The following is a 7,341-nucleotide window of genomic DNA, read 5'->3' as shown; positions in this document are numbered from 1 at the left end:
TATGCTGTGCTTTCCTCCCTCTGCAAATTATTTTAATCGTTCCTATTCCAAACTCCAGTATTATGAGAACATGAGTAATAAGAAAAATTATTTTTGTTTTCACATTTTCTGCTCTGCTTATCACTTGGACTTTTCATCAGCTTTTTTGAGTGTGGATCATTGTAAGCCTATAAAAAGGTGCAGCTGATTGAAAAAAAAAAAAAAAAGGCTGACTTCACACTGAAAAATACCTAAAAATATAAACTTCCATACTTTGCATTTTAAACATGATTACACAAATTTTACTTATGCTATTTGATGTCAAAGAAGGGTAAGATCATGCTGTAGTTTAGAGCAATATAGCTAAAATACAATTAACTACAAGATGCAAACTCATAGGAAACCAGAGTTCAATAGTTCCACTTTTCATGGAACTACTTATTTACACAAACAGTCAACTGACATTTACCCAGACCACAAATTATTTTTGCTATGGATGCATAACTTGCTGTGTCTGATAGTACTTGCTGGCTCAACCTCAGAAACAACAAAACAGAGATACATTAATCCCAGGAAAGCTCTTGCCCAGAAACAGTTGAGCTTCTCTCATATTATACAAAGGCTGAGTTTGTAAACTCAGCAGCCCTAATTTAGCTCCTGGAGAATCATGTCAATGTCTCAGGATTGAAAATCTCATCATCCCGCTTCCAGGAGAGCTTCTTGAATGGGCACAGCAGCACATGCATAGCAGCATGTGAGTAGTCTTGAGCCCAGCACCCAAATTACCCAGGGATATAAACAAGACACCTACTGCAGAAAGCCGTCAAGTATCTGGAAAAGACAGTGTTGACCTGGAGTTAAATAAGCTTTACTGAACCCAAAGTAAGTTCCAAGTAACTACAGAAACATTTTGTTTTTCTGTCAGATCCATAATACTCATAACATCCAGATTTTTCACTACCATAGACCTTCCTTGTCACCTTCCTCCAGTGTGATACTGAGTAAACTATGGCCAAAACAGACAAAAAAAAAATATATATATATATAAGAGTTCATTATTACATCTGCTGCTAGACGTAGAAGTTAAAATCAGAAGTAGTGATGTATGTGATGTTGATATAACTATTACTCTACTATTTATTTCTATTCCATATTTGTAGTAAAGCAGAAGGATATGTTACATCCCATATGACGTTAAGGATGCAAAAGAAAGTTTCCCATATGTTGACAAGGATGTGAAAGAGCATTTGTTAAAGTTAATTATTTTAGTTAAAGCTGAGCATCTTACATCCAACATTGCCACAGTAACTAGACAGGGAGATCACCGGAGCAGCGTGGGGCTATTCTGAAGGACCAGGAGACTCTCAGTGTGTCAGTGTCAGATATGAGCAAGCTCCAGAGTGAATTGGGGACTCCAGGCCAGCAATACCCCCTGTGGCACAGAAGGCCTCCTGTGACAGAACTAGAATGTCCTACATTTCCAGAAAGGTGTAAGCAGGGTTTTGCAGCTCCTGAGAGTAGTGCAGATGCCTTTGTTGGGATGCTGTGCTCCAGCTCCTTGCCTGCTTCAGCAGCTCCTGCAGCTGCAGGCATATCCCTCCACAAAGCTGACATCCCAGGAGCCAGAAAAAAGCCAAAGCATTGTGCACGGATATGTGATGGGGAACAAATGAGAGGGATAGTGATCCAGATGAGAGCCTGGGGTCATTTTAACCCCTGTTAAATCCATGTCTGTCATGCACAAAATGAGCTGGAGAACAGTAACGCTGGTCTGGCTTTCATGTAGTACTTTATTTTATTTATCAAAACTATGCTTTAGGGATTCGGGGATCAGGAAGATTTCCATTCCTTTCCCCTGCAACACACAACTGAGGGATGCATTCAAAAGGAGAGAAAGGTTTTTTTTGTTTTTTTTTTTTTAAGAGTGATGATGCTGGATCACACCAGAAATGGTACCCAGCACAGGTCAATCCATTCCCTTTGCTGCTGTACAGTGCACTTTCTTAGCTTGTCTAACTGAAGTATTCAGCTCACATGATCGTATTTCCTTCAGTAGATGTGGAAGGTCTCTGCTGCTTGCAACAGACCACTGAGGGCAACGATGTTTGAAATTATTTTCTCTGACTGAAGTCTAGAGCGAGATCAGTGTGCGATGTAACAGCCTTTGATATGCAGAAAGTCCCACTAGGTGATTAAATGATATCCATTGGCCAGCTGATATGCTGAAAAATCTCACTTGCATTTTCCCTGCAAAGGGACAAACATGAACCTGAATGCAGAAAAATAAAACAGAAACACAAACCCAGCTGTGTTGGAGTCATGGGCTCGGGAGCGGAAGAAGGGCTCTGGAGAATGAATATAATGGGCCAGTGGCTATTAGTGATAATAGCAAATGTCACACAGAAAATCTAATACACCGGGTAAACTTTATTCTATATAGTAGACAGAATAGGAAGGACTCAGCTGCCTAAATGTAGGGGGAAATATTTGATGGTCCAAAAATTTAAGTTATCCACACTTAACTGACTGGTTAAATCAGAAAAAACCATCTGTAGCATTAGCAAGAAGCAACAGGGAATCTAAAATCAAAAATATATCTGGGCACATGAATACCAATAAGTAACAAAAGTCTGTTTCACAGTTATAAACTGTTTGAGTTCTTAAATCCTCCTGTTATTCTCCGGGAAAGAGACTGGATTTTCTGTACGTTAGAAATGAAAGAGGTGGACACATCCTCAACATCACTTTTTAACCTCCACTCCTCCCTCATTTTTGTTAGCAGTTTCATATTGAAAATCAAATGGCTACATTTAGAACATGAAATCTATGTATTGAAAAACTGGAACAGGCCTCTTGAATAACAGCAATATGTTGAGGAAGCAGCCTGGTTTAAAACACTGAGATAAAGAAGTCAGACATCAAAGGGCATGGAATTAAAATGCATTGATACAAAACAAGGAATTAAAGAGTGATTTTGATTTTGGCATGGACTTAAATCTGCCTATAGAGGTAAACTTAGTATGAATATATGGTGATACCATACATATAGGCTGGATTAAAGCAAAAAACAGCATGGTCTTTCCTTTCAAAGATGTAAAATGCCTCTACAGCCAACCTTCACTGCTCCTGAAGTTTAAAGTACTGGGTTAGTCATAAGGAAACAAAAGCAGGCCATCATCAGTAAATTATGCTTCCTCTTTTTTCAGATTAGCTACTTTAATAATTCATCCTAAGAAAATACAGCTACCATATATGACAGAGGAAAAACATAATACCATGAATGCTCAGCAAGACAGAACCAGAAGTTACTTATAGCTAATATGATAGGTAACATGCATTAAGGAGGATTTGCAAGTCATGTATGTCCTATTGTCCACTATAGCAGACATATGCTATAACAGTAGAGGGATTTTGATAAAGAAGGAAGACATAAGTAAATCCACTATTTTCTGAATTAGTATATTGTTCCTTCCCTTCTGCTTACAGGAAGAGGACATAAATAAGTCAAGCCTGAAAAGGTATCAAGCAGACCATTAGACCATTAGGAAAACAGACTTTCCTGCACCTCTATCTACAGGTATGTGAACAGGTAGTGAGAAATCACTCTAGCTATTTTATTTCATGCCACTGTTTCTCACATCTCTCCTCTTTTTAGAGATTTGCTAAGCTCAGTAGCAAAACATGTTTCCTTCACCTGTAGAGCTCTGCAGTGAGACTTTCCTCCTTCTTTGGTACATCTGGATTCAGGAGAGAAATGTTCCCACTTTTAATTTGCTTCATCCTCTCTCTGCTTTCTGTCTTTAGTGCTGTTTCCACCAAGACCCCTGAGCTCCCTGTGGGGTTTCTACGGTATTTCCAGCACAGAAGCTGAGCAACACCACCTTTGTATTCAGGGCCCCACAGTTGCATAACCAAGAGTTTTAACCTGCAAAATGCAAACAGGGAGGGACACTGTTGATTCAAATGCTCCATATTAACGTATCATAAGTAGTGCAAATGCACCTAACATAAAATCATTTGTTCTACCCAATATCTGGATTAGTTCCTTTTTTTTTTTCCCTCCCATTAGTTTCCTTTTTCTTTTTTTTTTTTCCCTCCAAAGTATTTGTCAAAGTAAGAAAAATATTCATCTGAATTGTGATTATGGAAAATAATTCTCCATAAGATATGGCCAACCTTCTCACTAAAATATTAATTAGTAAATAATAACAATAAAATTTCAGGTATGTTTTTAATACCTAATTCACATATTTCATGTCCTCTGAATTATAGTTTACTTTGTAAATATTTTCTAATCCAACAAAACATGTACAGCCAGCCTCGGGTCATAATTCATGCAGATACCAAGAGGACTTCGTGCTATTTTATAATGTGACTTCCCCATTTAATTAACTCCTTTAATATGTTATTATCAGACAATTTTTTCCTAGCTCTGTGTCTTTGCTTGTGTGACTAAAAAGCTCTGTGTACCATTCAAAACAGGTCAGCTTCCTCTCTCTCTCATAGCAACAAAATCCTGGCTACCTCTGAAGTGGATGTGTTAAATGGGAGGGATTTCACATCATCTGTTTTCTCTTCAGCTTACATGCTCAAAATGCCACAGTTCTGCTCAGAATATATTTTTCAGCAACAACCCTTTTGGATGTGATGCTAATCAATTAGCTATTAATGACCACAGCTACTCCATATTAAATATATATCAGTAATACAGTCTGTTCATGTTTTTTCCTAATTCAGTCATGTATGGTACACACAAACATTCTCCTGCCTGCTTTTTAATTTTCCAGATAACATGCTAAAAGCGTATGAACTTTTAAAAAATGTCTTATATTCTGTCTTAAATAAGAAAACCACATTCTTGTCTAGTAGCTTCACTTAAAAAAAGCCTTGATGCTAGAAATTTCTTGCAAAGATATGATTAAACATTATGTTGAACACTGTGGCCATTTTTATCTGATAAAACTTACACTTTCTGCTAACACCAAGTCCAGTCCTGTAACCATGATTCAAGCTGTGACCTCACTGGAAACCTCTCACTAATTTCAGTAAGTCTATTTGCATTGGTGCTGTTCAATATACTACCCGGGGTCGCTGAATCAGACCATTAGCAAAGACATACAAATGTATGCCATTCAGCCATAGGCAACTTGAATCTCCTCATTTCTAAATTAACGAGCTTATCCTGCAGCATAAACAGCTCTCATTTCCCACAAAGCTATAAAAGAACAAACATGGTCAAGATTAAACTCTTGCTTTATTATGACGTCTGTTATTTTTTCATTAACCATTACCAACTTTTGTTGAGTGCCCTTCAGTCAGGGAATGTCCTGTTGCTGAGTTCAGTCACAAAATGATTGTTTTCACAGGGCACAACTGAAAAATCTTCTGACCAGCCTGATGAGTTTTTGAGCTCCCTTCACTTCTAACAAAGTAACATTACTTAGCAATGGTAGAGCATTCACCAGCTCTTGGGAGACTTTTTACAGCAGCAGAACTAAAAGTGAGTGTAAGGATGTGCAGGGTGACAGCTTGGGCAAGAGGTTCTGAGAGAGCATTGCTGACACAACACCTTACTCCACAGAGCAAAGGAAGGCAATGCAGTGCATTGCTGACCAGTGCTATGATAGTGCTAGAAGAATAATTTCATTTAGCATTTTCTTTGGCCTAATGGTAAAAGGAAAACACTTAAATGTTTACAAGTTTGGTGTAGTAATATTGCCAAAATTGATTTACCTGCATTTCCATTCATCTCTGTGGCCACGGGGATGGTGCTGGAAGGGGAATATGAGGAACACTAGGCCTGCTGCGTCTGTACCAAAAGCAAAGATCAGGACCTTCAGTGTGACTGCAGTATACATTGCCTGAATTTTCTTTTCCCTCTCCTTGGACAAGTAAGAGTGCTTCTAGTCTAGGTTACCATAGTTTCTGGTTTCCTTAGTAACCCCTTTGAGAGCATTCATGTGTTTGTGTCAGTAGGAAATGGGATGGGGGGGTCTAAAATGAAATACAAACCTCTCAAACTTGGAGAGAAAAAAAATCCCAGATTCTCTCCTTATTTAACAGCCAAATCCAACTTAAAACAAGCAAAGTCTTACTGGAGATGAACTGAAATATTTATGACTGAGTACGGGTTAAATCATGATGTGACCAAAGAACAAGTTTGTTCAGAACCATTGAGAGACTCCAGGGTTAAGCTGGAAGTTGAACAGAAGAAAAGCACACTTCTTATCCTTGGGACAGGAACTTGAGTTATGAACTTTGACTTGTAGAGATGCTTCCTTTCTAGAGTTTTGTTGTGTGGTAGTTACAAAGAAAAAGGTTACCCACTTGAGGTGTAGTACTAGTAAAAGAAAACAAGGCCAGTTAGAACTATGTGTTTCCTAGTAGCTCTGTGCAAATATAATGGAAATACTGTCATAATTATAGACCTAATAACATTTTACCTTCTTCCTTCACCCAATTGACACTAAATAGCAAAATAATATATCATATGAGTTAATGGCTTGATCTTGCTTTCCTTATCTGAGATAATGGATGTGCCCTTTAAATACATGAAAATCAAAATGTATATTTAAATTCAGGAATTAATTTATCTTTCAAAAAAAACTATTTTTTATTAATAGCCTTCACTGATCCCTATTGTTGTGCAAGTTGTCTCCCCTGCCCTGGGAAGAAACTTGTCATTAGAGTTGCTTTTTTGCTCTTGTTGCTAAAGAGCCCTTTTGTGTTCGGAAGCTGTGCAGACACTGACTGAAGCAGGTCAGTGCATAAAATTTGAATATAAGAGAAAATCTTAACTATGAGGGTGGCTGAACATCTCTGGTTGCCCAGAGAGGCTGCAGAGCTTCCATCCTTGGAGGTATTCAAAATCCAATGGGGGATGGTGCTGGGCAACCTAATCTAAGCGTCTAGACATCTCTGGAGGAAGGTCCTTTGCAATCTCCAATCCAACTGGGATTATGTGATGGGCATGAAACTATGAGACTGAGAGAACTTGGAATAAGTTTAAAATTCATATAAGGCACCAGCAGCACCTGTAAAAATGCTGTTTCACAAATGTAATACTTTTCTAAGTTAATTTACAGCATGTAGAGTTTAAACTGCAAGTGATTTTGAGAATCATATTTCTGTATCAAAAATAGGAAATAGTAACTATGGCATTGATATTAAATGGGCTTATTCTCCTAACAATAATTTTGGTAATTACAGTATTTTGAATTATAGGAATTTGGGGAAGTTAGAAGAATAACAGTTACAGTTAGAAGAGTTTCATTTTTATATTGCAAAAGGAACAGACTGCTCTTATCACATAGAAATGGGGGAAAGATGGAAGACAACATATAGACATGTTGAGAGAAATAT

General features: G+C 37.8%; 1 long non-coding RNA gene across 1 annotated transcript; it reads right to left on the bottom strand.

Annotated features, from left to right (window-relative positions):
* Positions 1-365: 365 nt before the first annotated feature.
* Positions 366-5,852, bottom strand: LOC136790646 (uncharacterized). The gene is made up of 3 exons (XR_010830973.1): positions 5,713-5,852; positions 3,674-3,904; positions 366-2,226 (listed from the first exon to the last, which is right to left on the bottom strand). It is a non-coding gene; the product is annotated as an uncharacterized lncRNA (long non-coding RNA).
* Positions 5,853-7,341: the final 1,489 nt, after the last annotated feature.

The sequence above is a fragment of the Anser cygnoides genome, chromosome 4 (genome assembly GCF_040182565.1).
Source record: "Anser cygnoides isolate HZ-2024a breed goose chromosome 4, Taihu_goose_T2T_genome, whole genome shotgun sequence".
Taxonomy (NCBI): Eukaryota; Metazoa; Chordata; class Aves; order Anseriformes; family Anatidae; genus Anser; species Anser cygnoides.
The sequence above is the reverse complement of the archived record's forward strand: the minus strand, read 5'-3'. Positions and strand labels throughout refer to the sequence as shown.